The sequence below is a fragment of the Ovis aries genome, chromosome 1 (assembly GCF_016772045.2).
Source record: "Ovis aries strain OAR_USU_Benz2616 breed Rambouillet chromosome 1, ARS-UI_Ramb_v3.0, whole genome shotgun sequence".
NCBI classification, from domain to species: Eukaryota; Metazoa; Chordata; class Mammalia; order Artiodactyla; family Bovidae; genus Ovis; species Ovis aries.
In genome coordinates this window covers 100538496-100554205 of record NC_056054.1, presented here as the reverse complement: position 1 = coordinate 100554205, position 15710 = coordinate 100538496, and the positions used below count along the sequence as shown (strand labels likewise).

At 42.4% G+C, this 15710-nt stretch overlaps 1 long non-coding RNA gene across 1 annotated transcript; it reads left to right on the top strand.

Annotated features, from left to right (window-relative positions):
• The first annotated feature begins 141 nt into the window (after window positions 1-141).
• Window positions 142-10447, top strand: LOC121819704 (uncharacterized). The gene is made up of 3 exons (XR_006060055.2): window positions 142-333; window positions 6044-6094; window positions 9839-10447. It is a non-coding gene; the product is annotated as an uncharacterized LOC121819704 (long non-coding RNA).
• Window positions 10448-15710: the final 5263 nt, after the last annotated feature.

Below are 15710 nucleotides of genomic sequence, written 5' to 3'. Positions count from 1 at the left end.
CGGGCCACTGTCTGTCTACATGCACAGTCTCTTAGTCTGCAGGGCAGAGCAACCTCCCAGTGTCTCTTCCTCCCTTCCCTTAAACATGTGAACAGCTAGGAATAATAGAGTCATCAAGTATTCCATTTCCGTCACTCAGCAGCTCTCTAGAGCAGGCACTCTGTCCCGAGAATGGCGATGGATACAGTAGAAGGAGGAAGTGGGCCAGCCTGTTCCCTGGGAGTCTGCGGCCTGGTGGGGAGGCGAGCTGTGCAGCCCCTGCAGAACTGTGCACAGGTCACTCAGTTGTTCCAACCAGGGATTCTGATTTAGGGGAACTGGAAGGGCTTTGTGGTAAGTGTGGGATTTCGCAAGTGGGATTGTTATGGATGGAAACCAGGGAAGGAAGGGACGCCATGAGGAAAGGAGAGGGTAGAGAGGCTGTAGGGTCAGTCCTTTCTCTGCGTCTCAAGTCTTCACCTCCATGAGCCACTGTGAGCCCGATGAGGTGTGTGTGAGGTGCTTTGTGTGCTGTGAAGATTCCAGTGGGAGGGAAGGCTGTGGGAGCCAGCTGCAAAATGAGGAGCATGAATGTACCTTTTTGTTGTAGTTGCTTAGTCACCAAGTTGTGCCTGACTCTTTTGTGACCCCATGGACAGTAGCCCTCCAAACTCCTCTGTCCATGGCATTTTCCAGAATATACTTAGAGCAGTAATAATAAGAATACCAGCATTTAGTGAGTTGGAATCACGTTTTGAGCTCACATAGAATGCCTACAACAATCTTATGAGGTAGTTACTATTATTATCACCATACTGCAGATAAGACAATTGAGGCAGAGAGTGGTTAAGGAACTTGCCCCGGATTACACAGTATCAGAGAGAAGAGAATGCTTAGATTAGTACAAGACTGGTAGCAAAGATGCTCCCACAAATGACGCCTCCTGACTGAACTTTGTCCTGAGTGTGGGTTAGGCTAACCACTGTGCTGTGCTCACTTGTGTCCAACTCTTGGTGACCCCGTGGTCTGTAGCCCGCCAGGCTCCTCTTGGAATTTTCCAAGCAAGAATACTGGAGTAGGTTGCCATTTTCTACTCCAGGGGATCTTCCCAACCCAGGGATTGAACCCACATCTCTTGTGTCTCCTGTATTGGCAGACGGATTCTTTAACATTGTGCCACTGGAGAAGCCCTTCTAGGTAAAATAAAAATGATCTCTTACTAAGTGCCAGGCATGGTCCTAAGCACTTAATACTAACTCATTGAATCTTTGCAACAGCCTTCTGAGATAAGGAACTGTGATCATCATTCCCATTTGATAGAAAACAGAGACACTGAGTAACATAGCCCGGGCTTCTGTCCTTCGAGTCCACCGTCGTCCCAGGCTGCCTCTCATTAATAAGCAGGGGTGTGATTAGCCATCAGTCAAGCCCTGGTTGACAGAGTGGATCCACACGGCGGTCCTTGGTTAGGAGCTATAACCCCAAGTCAGTGATTCTTGCCTTTCTGGATCACAGACACTTCGGAGAATCTGGTGGAAGTGATAGACGCTCATTCCAGAAAAGTGAGTGCACAGGCACCCGCACATGCCCGCAGCAGGCACACACACCCCAACACACACGCTTTAGGAAATTCACAGATCCCCTTCACCAGCCTTCCATGGCGAGTGGGTGATAGGGGCAGACCTCTGTCATGCGTGCTTTAGTCAAGGGATGTCTCCAAGCCTGGAGTGAAAAGGCAAGCCTTTGAGTTGTACAAGTTCTCTCTAGTGAGAGAGTGGAAATACAAATTCAATCTACCTTTACTTACTTTACCAGAGAACAGGGCAGAAAGCAGCCTGTCCTGAGAGCCCCATCTTTGGATCAGTCCAGTTACCCAACTTCTTTCCCACACCCAGACAGCTGAACACTGCAGCAGAAAATCTCAAAATTCTGCCGACTTATGCCAATGCGCATTTACGGTCTCTGATCCCAGCTGGGTCTTTAGCACTACTTGGCAGCTCTCACTCGCACCACATAAACACTCACACCGAGTTCTCACGATGATCGTCCAGCCCTTCTGTAATGATTCTCTGAGCTTTAAGAGTTTTCATCTGTTAGTAGACGCACAAATTTAAATTCACATCCTCCAGGGTTTTTATCCAGTTTCTTCTTCCACTTATGCTCTTGACGCCTTTGTCTATTCGATAGTTAATTATTTATTAAGAGGCTACCATGCTTGGCACTGGGCTGGATTCTAGGATACCTATTAAGGTCTCTGTTCTCAAGTGCTTTCAGCCCAGAAAGAGACTGTCATTCAACAGAGAATTCGAAATATGATGAGGGGCACTGAGGGGAAAGTAGAGAGCATTGTTGAATGTGTTGGAGGTTTCAGAAAGGCCTCCTGAGGAAGTGACATTTAAAGCTGGGGGTTGTTTTTTTTAATTTTTGTTTATTTGGCTGTGTCGGGTCGTAGTTGAGGCACATGAGATCTTTCATCATGGCGAATAGACTCTCTAGTTGTGGGGTGGGCTCAGTACTTAGAGCACTCGTGCTCAGCAGCATACGGGATTTTAGTTCTGTGACCAGGAATTGAACCTGTGTCCCCTGCATTGCAAGGCAGATTCTTAACCACTGGACCACCGGTGTGTGCTCAGTTGCTCTTCTGTCCATGGGATTTTCCAGTCAAAAATACTGGAGTGGCTTGCTGTTTCCTCTCTAGGGGATCTTCCCACTGGACCACCGAGGAAGTCCCTAAAGCTGAATCTTAAAGGATAATATGTCAGTTAGGAACACAGTGAACTGCACATAACAGAAAACCTGACTAACGGTGAAACCATAGGAATATTTAAGAAGGTTGAAAGCAAAGGGTTCCAGGATTTTTTGAGTGGCTCAACAATACAAAAAACCATGAGTTGATACTTCTGCAATTTTCTTGGCCTTTCCCTCGGTCATAAGAGGAGTGCCACAGACTCAAGTGTGACTTCCGTCCACGGCATCATCCCAAAGCACAACAAAGAGAACGGGCTCTGGCTCCCAATCAGCGCTCTTTCAAAAGGGCACAAAAAATCATCCACAACTTCTTAGGCGTTTTCCTCTTATATCTTTATTTTTTTTCCTCAAAAGTGAGTCATAATGCCACCTCAGGCCTAGAGGAAGGGGGTTACCATGATTGCCCAAGCCCAGTTATGATTCATCTTCTAGCAGTGAGGACCCTACCTTCTCTGAAGATATTGCTACTTATCGGATCCCTCAAATGAGGATCAAAGGGACCACCAATTCTGGATATAGAAGCCTAGATAATTCAAACAAATCCTCATGCTCAAAACTTTAAAAGTCAACTAGCACAACATTGTTACTCAAATATAGTCCGATGTAAAATAAAAGGTTTTTAAAAATTCGTCTTAAAAACATCAGAGAAATAACAAGATTTGAAGAATTACTGAACTGAGATGATGAGAGGATGGTAAGTGAAGTGAAACCTTTCCTAAAGGCTGTTTATGCATTGGGGTTTTCAGTTTAGAAAGGGCAGAGCTCCAGTACTGGCAGCCTCAGGGGGCTGGGCAAAGATTTCAGAGTTACGTGGTTCCAAATTTGCTAGTGCCCTCAAGAGCCAGCAAAATAAGTTATCTCTAGTAGAGATAACATTATCTTGAGCCTCAAGAACTTTCTATAAATAATTTCTCAAAAACAATGTCCAGCACACAGATATAACCCAAGGGTATAAAACAGCATAAATAAGAACAATAGGTACCCTAGGTAATAGAGAGGTGCGCGCTTAGACACTCAGTCGTGTCTAACTCTTTGTGACCTTTGGACTGTAGCCCACCAGGCTCCTCTGTCCGCGGGGTTCTCCAGGCAAGAATACTGGAGTGGGTCGCTGCGCCCTCCTCCAGGGGATCTTCCCGACCCAGAAATCAAACCCAGGTCTTCTGTGTCTCCTTCACTGTAGGGTTCTTTACCTGCTGAGCCATCAGGTCAGTCCTAAAATTGACTTCCATGACCGGGAATTGAGCCCAGGCTGTGGCGGTGAAAGCGCCGGATCCTAGCCCCGCTAGACCACCAGGGAACTGTAATAGAGAGGCAGATGCTGCTGCTGTCTTTCGTGTCCTAGCCCAGCAGTGGCATACACCGCTCAACAACGTGAGAAGGCTTACCTGGTGACCCAGGGCTGGGACTCTGCGCTCCCAATGCCGAGGGCCTGGGTTGGATCCCTGGTCAGGGAACCAGATCCCACCTGTCACAACTAGGAGTTCACAGGCTGCAGCTAAAGAGTTGACATGCCCCAGCTGAGAGTTGTGGGAGCCAAAAGGGAAAGAAAAGGATACAAAATAAGGCTCCAGTTACAAAAGAAGACATAGGGATGTAACAGGGGAAAATGTAACTATGTATGCTGACAAATGTTAACGAGACACTGTGGTTATTAAAAATACTTTTTTTGAGAGAAGGACTAAACAAGGGTGTGAACACCAGCAGGCAAGGGCAGCTGGGGCCACCTTGGAGGCTGTGGCCACAATCAGGAACTACATGAGGTTAGGATGCCCCTACCTCCACTTACCATCAATGTTCCTTTAATGTCTATCCAGGGGAGTAAAAAAGAAATAAAGGGCAAAAGGATTAGAAGGAAGAAATAAAACTATTGATACTCATCGTGGATGTGATTGTACGTATGTGCCTGCATGCTAAGTCACTTCAATCTTGTCTGATTCTGAGACTCTATGGACTGTAGCCTGCCAGGCTCCTCTGTTCACGGAATTCTCCAGGCAAGAATACTGGAGTACATTGTCATGCCCACCTCCAGAGGATCTTCCCGACCCAGGGATTGAAACTGTGTCTTCTGCGACTCCTATGTTGCAGGTGGATTCTTTACTGCTGAGCCACCAGGAAGCCCGTGTGCATAGAAAATCCCCAAAACGCTATGGCTTAGGGGCACCTTCTTTCCCTCCAGTATCTAAGACAGAATCCTGAAGCTTACAAGCCAGTTCCACTGAAGGGGAATTAGAATCAATGGCAAATGGGCAAGATTGCCCTAAAAAGGTTGAGACCAATCAAAAGAGATAGGCAAGGATACATCTTTAGATTTTTTTTTTTTTTTTTTTTTTGCCACATCACGTAGCATGTGGAATCTTAGTCCCAACCCCTACAGTGGAAGCTCGGAGTCTTTACCATTTTACCACTGTTGAAATTTCTCTGTCTTTTTGATTACAGCCGTTTTAGTGGCTGTGAAATCGTACCTTATTGTGATTTTGATTTGCATGTCCCTACTCACTAGTGATTGGAGAAGGCAATGGCATCCCACTCTAGTACTCTTGCCTGGAAAATCCCATGGATGGAGGAGCCTGGTAGGCTGCAGTCCATGGGGTCTCGAAGAGTTGGGCATGACTGAGCGACTTCACTTTCATGCATTGGAGAAGGAAATGGCAACCCACTCCAGTGTTCTTACCTGGAGAATCCCAGGGATGGGGAAGCCTGGTGGGTTGCCGTCTATGGGGTCACACAGAGTAGGACACGACTGAAGTGACTTAGCAGCAGCAGTAGGAGCAATCACTAGTGATGTTGAGCATCTTCTCATATGCTTATTAACAATTTTTGTATCTTCCTAGCTGAAATGTCTGTTCATATCTCTTGTTCATTTTCTGATTGTTTGTTTTCTTACTGTTGAGGTGCAAGAGTTCTGAATATTTCCTTCTGGATATACTGTTCTTCAGTAGAATTGTCTCTTACACATAACTATATACTGGTCTTGGAGCTCCCTCTCAGAATGATGTTCTATCCTTGACATCTCTGGTACTGTAGTTTGCGTGCATGCTAAGTCCCTTCAGTCGTGTCTGACTCTTTGCGATGCTATGGACTGTAGCCTGCCAGGCTCCTCTGTCCATGGGATTCTGCAGGCATGAATACTAGTTTTTCCTAATAACTGATGTGTGCTATGAAAACTTGAAAATTTTTATTGAATATATGGTGGGTATAATATTAAAATTAAAAATAATTTTAGAAGCATGCTGTCTGTATTAGTTCCTTATGGCTGCTGTTACAAATTACCACAAATTTAGCAACTTGAAATAACAGAAATTCTATTCTCTTACAGTTCCAGAGGCCAGAAGTCTGGAAGCTAGAGTCTTACAGAGCTAAAATCAAGGTATGGACAAGGCTTCTGGAGAGCCCAGGAAAGAATCTTTGTTTCTTCCAGTTCTGGGAGCTGCCCACATGAATAACTCTGATCTCTGTTTCCATCGCTGAATTCTTTCTCTTTTGTTGTCATATCTCACTCTGCCTCCTTTGAGGACCTTTGTCATTGCATATAATCCAAGATAATCTAGATAATCCAAGATAATTGTTCATATCCTTAATCACATCTGCAAAGTCCCTTTTGCCATGAGGTAACAGTCACAGGTTCCAGAGAAGGACCTGGATGTCTTTGGGGGTCACTGGTCAGTTCCCCCCATGTTGTCCAATAGAAACAGTGTGAGCTGCAAAGACAAGCCACATATACAATTTCACAGTTTTTAGTAGTCACATTAAGAAAAAGTAAAATGAGATAGGTGAAATTAATTTTGGTGATATATTCATTTAACCCAATATACCTGAAAGATCATGTCAACATGTAATCAACAAAAATCATTAGTGAGAGATCCTGTCTTCTTTTTTTCATGCTAAGTCTTTGAGACCTGGTGTTTTTTACACTTACAGCACATTGCACTTCCAGCCAGCCACACGCAAGTGCTTGATGCTCTTGAGTGACCTGGACAGCATGGCCAACTACAAAACGGGAAAGTCACTGTAATAAGTGTTCAGAATGACTGCCACAACATGGCTCTTGTATTTTCAATACTTAAAAGAATCTGTACAAACTTGTGTCTGATCATGAAGCAAATAGTCAAGACACTCTTGAAAAAGAACACAGTGGGAGGGACTTGCCCTATAGATATCAAAGTTTGTTATAAAGCTACAGCCTGTGTGAAGAGGTGAAGTGAAGTGAAGTTGCTCAGTCGTGTCCAACTCTTTGCGACCCCATAGACTGCAGCCTGCCAGGCTCCTCTGTCCGTGGGATTTTCTAGGCAATAGTACTGGAGTGGATTGCCATTTCCTTCTCCAGGGGATCTTCCCAACCCAGGGCTCGAACCCGGGTCTCCTGCATTGTAGACAGACGCTTTACTGTCTGAGCCACTGCACAAAGATGAACAAACAATAGAATGGAGGGCCCCAAAATGAATCCTGCAAATATGGACACTTGGTTTATGACAAGGGTGGCTCTGCAGAGCAGTGGGGAAATAGCAATCTTTTCACAAATGGTGCTGGGATAACTGGATCCCCGAATGGGATAAAATAAGAATAATAATCCCAATATATACAAACATCTCCTGGTGAATACTAGTCTTAAATGAAATAGGCAAAACAATACTACTTTTCAGAAGATAGAATAGGAAAGGATCTTTGTGACCTGAGGGTAGGAGATTTTTTTAAAGCAGATGGAAAAAGCACTAAACGCAGTAACAATTACATTAGATTTAAAAACTTTTCATCAAAGACACTATTTTTAAATTTTATTTATTTATTTTTGGCTGTGCTGGGCCCTTCATAGCTGTGTGGGCTCTTCTCTAGTTGTGTCGAGCAGGGGCTACTCTCTAGTTGCCATGCGCAGGCTTCTCATTGCATGAGGAGAAGCAGGCAGCAGAGGATGTGATGGTTGGATGGCGTCATCAACTCAATGGACATGAGTCTGAGCAAACTCCAGAAGACAGTGAAGGACAAGGAAGCCTGGCTGCAGTGCTGCAGTCTATGGGTTTGCAAAGAGTTGGACACGACTGAGCTATTGAACAACAATCTCATATTTTTAGACCAACAGCTTTACAGAAAGATGAGAGCAGAGCCTTTCTTCCCCCATCCACCCTGCCCTTCTCCAAGGTCCTGGCGGTGTCGGGCCTCACCCTCTGAGCATCCAAGTGTCCTGTAGCTGGAGACAGCACTATCTCATTTTTGTATGTAGTTTAAAATATTTTGTTATACTGCATACCCTATTATATACTATACCTTACTGCCGGGATCCAGCCTTGGCAGGATCTAGGGGTACCTTCAGGATGAATGGAGTTGGCGAGAGCAGAGAGAGAGAGAGAGACCAGACTAGGCTGTGCAGCAAGGTCTGCTGTTTTGCTGCCACCGCTTTATTTTTTACAGTAATTTTTATACCCTAAGTTAGCAAGGCAATGGCACCCCACTCCAGTGCTCTTGCCTGGAAAATCCCATGGATGGAGGAGCCTGGTGGGCTGCAGTCCATGAGGCTGCTAAGAGTCGGACATGACTAAGCGACTTCGCTTTCACTTTTCACTCTCATGCATTGGAGAAGGAATTGGCAACCCACTCCAGTGTTCTTCCTGGAGAATCCCAGGGATAGGGGAGCCTGGTGGGCTGCCGTCTACGGGGTCGCACAGAGTCGGACACGACTGAAGCGACTTCGCAGCAGCAGCAGCAGTACATTTCTAAAGGGAAATGAGAGATAAGCATACAGAGCTAGTCCAACATTACATCAGTTTGCCCTTTACAAACCCCAGGATGTTTTCTGCATACTTCTTTGTTTATGAGAGTCTTTTCCATAGTAGACTTTTGTGCATTATCTTCTGGCCTTGAGCTTAAGAGAAAACAGAAAAGTTGCAGTCTCATAGGGTAAAGGTACAGCAGGTTGCAACACAGTAGAAATGTAACAGAAAGGTCAGCTTTCTCGCAGAAGTCACCAGCTAAGTTTACACTCTTGGCTAAAATTAACAATTGTCTTATTGTTTTCACACTAGGGCTAAACTCTTTTCTTCTAAAGTCCTAATTATATTAACAATAGTTTTTATTGTACAACCTCAGCATATTAAGAGCAAAAACACAGCAAGCAAACATTGATCCAGTAACAACTTTATAGAATAATATTCTTTATGTTCTCTAATAGGGCTTCCTCACCCCCCGAAGGGCTCTGTGCCTATTAGGGCCTTTAGTGTGTTCAGGTTCTTTATGCTGTTTATGATTAAGGTGTTGTGATCAGTCATGTCCATTAGTACCAAGGGCATAAACACATTTGTCAAGCAAACTAAAATGCTAGCAAAAGGGGTTTAGATTGAAATATTCTTCTCATCCTGGATAATCTTATAGGATGCCACAGTCCGGGAGACATATTGATTAAAGTTTTAAGTTGAATTTGTTTGGAAAGAGATCGGGGAAGGCCTTCTGCCTGTGTCACAGAAATTAGAGAGCAGTCTAGTATAGCAAGCTTCAGAAAGACAGATATCATCTTTAAGGTGAGCGCCGGGGCGGCTTTTTTGAAATCCCTGGAGTCCCGATCTGCCTTGCTTGTCAGGTCTTCTCATGACCTTGTCATGGTTGGGATCTCATGTGCTGGCTCCTGGCATCTCCCTCTTTTTTATTTTTTAAGACAGCCAGATGGATCTCAGTCGCGAGCTTCTGAGTGCTCTGTTGGAGAGTTTTGACAATATAAGGAAGGATTATAATGAGAAATAGGATTAAGACTGCTATAGCAACATAACTGAAGATAGCTGATGGGATATTTTTTTCAGTAATAAGGTTAGAAAAGGTACAAAAAAAAATCATTAGTAGCCCCTGCAGCATTAAAATCCAGATGAGAATGTTCTAGTGTTCTTATCTGGCCATGAAGCTTTCTTAGATCTAAACTAATGCTGGAGCTATTCCATACACCTGAAATATGATTTTTAATCCTTTCCCAGTTATAATCTGTATCATTTACTTTTAGGGGTGTTACACAGATCCACCAATAGTCTGCATGACAGGATAATGTTAGCTTTACTTTTAAAGCCTGTAATTCAGTTCCAGTATGTATAACTGTTTTTTCTATTTCTAATTTTTTATCTATAATCTCTTGTGTCAGTTCAGTTCAGTCACTCAGTCGTGTCCGACTCTTCGTGACCCCATGAATCGCAGCATGGCAGGCCTCCCTGTCCATCACCATCTCCCGGAGTTCTCTCAGACTCATGTCCATCGAGTCGGTGATGCCATCCAGCCATCTCATCCTCGGTCGTCCCCTTCTCCTCCTGCCCTCAATCCCTCCCAGCATCAGAGTCTTTTCCAATGAATCAGTTCTTCGCATGAGGTAGCCAAAGTACTGGAGCTTCAGCTTTAGCATCATTCCTTCCAAAGAAATCTCAGAGTTGATCTCCTTCAGAATGGACTGGTTGGATCTCCTTGCAGTCCAAGGGACTCTCAAGCATCTTCTCCACAGTTCAAAAGCATCAATTCTTCAGCGCTCAGCCTTCTTCATAGTCCAACTCTCACATCCATACATGACTACTGGAAAAATCATAGCCTTGACTAGACGGACCTTAGTCGGCAAAGTAATGTCTCTGCTTTTGAATATACTATCTAGGTTGGTCATAACTGTTCTTCCAAGGAGTAAGTGTCTTTTAATTTCATGGCTGCAGTCACCATCTGCAGTGATTTTGGAGCCCCCCAAAATAAAGTCTGACACTGTTTCCCCATCTATCTGCCATGAAGTGATGGGACTGGATGCCATGATATTCGTTTTCTGAATGTTGAGCTTTAAGCCAACGTTTTTGCCCTCCTCTTTCACTTTCATCAAGAGGCTTTTTAGCTCCTCTTCACTTTCTGCCATAAGGGTGGTGTCATCTGCATAGAGCTAAAGAAACATTTTTGGACATAGTATTGACATATTGAGCAGTATGTACCTGTTGAGTCAATGATATCGCTGTCCCAGTAACAGAAGTAATTGTTGTTATTAAAGCTGAAATCCCTAAGATAAGTAGCCCTACAAATTGTCCAGATCGCATTAAATCTTGTAGTTGTTGTAGAATGGCTAGACCGTAATTGTCATACCAATAGGTATTTACTATGACGGGCCCCATAAGGTAAGGCGAGCGTCACAACACCACAAAGCAACGAATATTATGTTGCGGGGTTAGGCGGGATGAAAGCGTGTATTGTTCACAGTAGACTACATTTGGTCCTCCTGAGTAGTTCATCTGTATATGAAGTCTTTCGGAGTCGTTAGTGAATAGAAAAACATAAGGGGAGTGTAAGCAGGCAAGTGCAGAATAGGTAGAGTTGTTTTCTGGCCGGGATCCAGATTGGTGACTCAGCACCCTGGGGAAAAATATAAGCATACCCTCGGCCACTGGTTAACAATGGGTCAGGACCCTTCTATTTTCCTGAAAGAAGGTCTTCCCATGTAACCAAGGGTTTTGTACTCTGTTGTTTTGGACTCCAATGTCGGAGTATTGCAGTAACCCCAGATGAATCAGTGTTTAGATTGTTTGTTACAAAAAGAGCGTGTTGTAGAATCTGGTGAGGGGAACTATATCTAAATATAGTTTAGATATAGTAAAATTTCTGTAAAATATAAATTATATATATACACACACACATATATTTTATATATATGATGAATTTATATATTTATTATATATAAATGACCATGTTTATATAAATATAAATCATATCTATATATGTTTTTTATTACCATTATATATATAATCATTATATTATATACATACATACATATGTAATTATATAATATACATATACATATATATACATATGTATACATATAAAACATATAAACTATACACATATGATATATAATTATATACATAATCATATATAAAATTACCATTGGATACCTTGGATTTAAATATAAATTTATATTTATATTATATTTATATATTATGACATATTATGATATATATAAATTATACAATATATAATATACAATTATATATCACAATATACAGTATAATATATAATATTATAAGAAAGTAAAATATAAATTTTACTATATATTTCTGTAAAATATAGCTTTTACAGAAGGCCTAATTGGAGATGTATCTCTTAGACTTTTAGGAGCATTTTTAGCGAAAAAGGACCAATCTTCAGAATGATAGCGAGCTGCTGCTTCTTTTAAATCTTTTTCATCTTGGGGCGAAAGCTGTTCTTCCTTTTCATCTCCACTTTCTAAATGACTGTTGGTGTTCATGGCAGCCAGCATCTCCCTTGGCTGTTGACAAATTGGTTTGGAATCAGTATCTTCTTCCTCCCTTTTAACTTTTATTTTTTTAGATTCATGAAGGGGGTCTAAATCATCTCTAAGCATGTTCCATAAAGAAAAGATTTTATTAGGATTTTTTTGGTCTGTGTAAGGTATAATAAGCTTTTAATTTCTTTTCAACCTTTTTTCAAGTATCTAAGTTAACAGTGCCTTCTCCTGGAAACCAAGGACATTGTTCCTATACAAATGTGAAAAAAGATTGAACACTAGCCTCTTTTACTTTAATACTTCTTTTATTTAACAACTGTAATATAACCCCAGTTATACAAAGCTGTCTTTTTTTTTTTTTTTGATTTGGTGTTGCCTATCTTAGCTGTCTCTTAAATGTGAAAAGAAGTTTCACTCTTACCCACTCGTCTTACCTTACCTTTTTTATGTAGGGGGGCCTGTAGCGCCCTAGTGGGGTCTTAGCCGTTCCAAAAACTGGACAATGCGGGGCTTACCTTCAGGTCCCTGTTCAGGCGCCACTTGCCAGGGTCCAGCCTCGGCAAGATCTAGGGGTACCCTCAGGATGAACAGCGTCGGCGAGAGCAGAGAAAGAGAGAGAGAGAGGGAGAGAGAGAGACCAGACTAGGGTGTGCAGCAGGGTCTGCTGTTTTGTGCCGCTGCTTTATTTTTTACAGTAATTTTTTATACCCTAATTTAGTACATTTCTAAAGGGAAATGAGAATTAAGCATACAGAGCTAGTCCAACATCACATCAGTTTGCCCTTTACGAAACCCAGGATGTTTTCTGCATACTTCTTCGTTTATGAGAGTCTTTTCCATAGTAGACTTTTGTGCATTATCTTCTGGCCTTGAGCTTAAGAGAAAACAGAAAAGTTGCAGTCTCATAGGGTAAAGGTACAGCAGGTTGCAACATAGTAGAAATGTAACATAAAGGTCAGCTCTCTTGCAGAAGTCACCAGCTAAGTTTACACTCTTGGCTAAAATTAACAATTGTCTTATTGTTTTCACACTAGGGCTAACCTCTTATCTTCTAAATTCCTAATTATATTGACAATAGTTTTTATATGCAACCTCAGCACATTAAGAGCAAAAACACAGCAAGCAAACATTGATCCAGTAACAACTTTATAGAATAATATTCTTTATGTTCTCTAATAGGGCTTCCTCACCCCCCGAAGGGCTCTGTGCCTATTAGGGCCTTTAGTGTGTTCAGGTTCTTTATGCTGTTTATGATTAAGGTGTTGTGATCAGTCATGTCCATTAGTACCAAGGGCATAAACACATTTGTCAAGCAAACTAAAATGCTAGCAAAAGGGGTTTAGATTGAAATATTCTTCTCATCCCGGATAATCTTATAGGATGCCACAGTCCGGGGGACATATTGATTAAAGTTTTAAGTTGACTCTGTTTGGAAAGAGATCAGAGAAGGCCTTCTGCCTGTGTCACAGAAATTAGGGAATAGTCTACTATAACAAGCATCAGAAAGACAGATATCATCTTTAAGGTGAGCGCCGGGACAGCTTTTTTAAAATCCCTGGAGTCCTGATCTGCCTTGCTTGTCAGGTCTTCTCCTCATGACCTTGTCATGTTTGGGATCTCATGTGCTGGCTCCCAGCACCTTACTATACACATGCTTATACTTACATGCTTGCACATATTTTGTGTACAGAGTTGTGCACACAAAACCATGGCTGCTGTAAAAATTTTAAACTTTTGGCCACACTGTGGAATCTGAGTTCCCCGACCAGGGATTGAACCTATGCTTCTTGCAGTGGAAGCTCGGAGTCTTAACCACTGGACCACCAGACAAGTCCCGTGGGTGCTCCATTTGATGAGTGATTTAAGGAATTTCCAAAGGTTATGCTGACTATGTAATTTTTGCCTTGTGTACTGACTTTAGAACCTAACCTTGGTACAAGGTGCAACTCCACTGTTGATGGATTTAAGAGATATTTAGGAGATTGGTGACTGGCTGGAATAGAAGGGAGGAGAGAGACTAATTAAAGAATGACAGTCCCAGCTCTGTTGCCTAAACAACTGAGTAGATGGTGGTTCTGTTTATTGAATTGGGACCCACAGAAGTAGCTAGTTGGAGGGTACAGACGATGACCTCAGGTGAAAAATGCAGAAAAAGTTTGACAAATTGCATAAGAAAGAAAGTGAAAGTTGCTCAGTCATGTCTGACTCTTTGCGACACCATGGACCATATGGTCCATGGAATTCTCTAGGCCAGACTAATGGAGTGGGTAGCCTTTTCCTTCTCTAGGGAATCTTCCCAGCCCAGGGATCCAACCCAGGTCTCCCTCATTGCAGGCAGATTCTTTACCAGCTGAGTCATAAGGGTGAACATCCAAATGCCCACCCCTCAGATTATTGCTACATTTTCTTTTTCACATCTCCCATATACCTAGAGGAGTTCACTTATGAACAAGCTGAATTTGGGCTAAGAGACTTGCACGTAGCTAGAAGGACAGTGAAAGAGCAAGTTATACATATTGCCTCCTCTTTTCCACCTCCATTCATACTCAATTCCTTAGAATTTGGCTTTGGATATGCTCTTCCTGAAGGTGCTTTTCACTAGGGACGCTGGACTACTGAGGATTTCAAAACTGAACTCATTATCTTCCTCCAGTAAAACCTGCTCCCCCTCCTGCAGCAACTACCTTACAGTTACCCAAACCTTAAACTCGGAAGTCATCCTAGGCAGCTCCTGCAGCAGTTCCTGTCAATCCTCTCTCATAAATGTCTTTAAAAGATGTCCCCTCCCTTTTCATCCTCTATACCACTGACAAAATCCTGGATCTCAGACCCAGTTTTATTGATATTGAAGATGGTTCCAGTCTTTACCCTTTCTCCAGCTGATCTATTCCCAACTACTTGTCTGTCTATCTAATTTATCTTTTTTGAAAATAAATTCATTCCCATCAGTTTTCTTTTACAGTCCTTTACAAGCGCTTATCCCCAGGTTGGCATAACTTTTTTTCTTTTTTAAAAAAATGTTTTATTTATTTGGCTGCATAGCTTCTCTTCTTAAAAATGCTTTGCTTATTTACTTAGTTGACTGCAGGCCTTAGTTGCAGCGTTTTGGATATTTAGTTGAGGCATGCAGGATCTAGTTCTCTGACCAGGGATGGAACTCAGGCCCCCTCCTTTGGGAATGTGGAGTTTTAGCCACTGGACCACTGGGAAGTCCCTGGCGTGACTTCTACAGTGCTTCAAGATCTTCCAGAAAGTGTGACTAAGCCTAAATTTCCAACCTCATGGCTAGCTACTCCCCCACACTATTTTTCACTACCTAATGGCTCTTCAAGTACATCAACCAAACTTCCTGCTTTATTGCCTCCTGCAGAAGACCTAGGTCCTGAGAATATCTATCATAGACATTCAAGTTTCCAGAGCTAAAAATCCTTGAGAACAATTTTTAAAATATTCTCTATAGCCAGAAGATTTAGCACTCTGTTTAACACAAAATACTGTTTACTTCAGCTGAAGTCTGCATACACCCAGTGGTTTGTTCATCCTCCCTTTCCCTTCCAGCAAAACCCTACTCAAGCTTGCATTCCTCCAGGAAACCTTCCCCAGCCCCGTCAAGTAGTTAGGGTCTCTGACTCCTTTATCTGAAGTTAGCACATTTAATTTTACTTATTCTTTTCTTCCAGTTTTATTGAGATGTAATTGACACACAGCACTGTATTGAATTTAATATTATATTTTAAGTTTATCCATACAACGA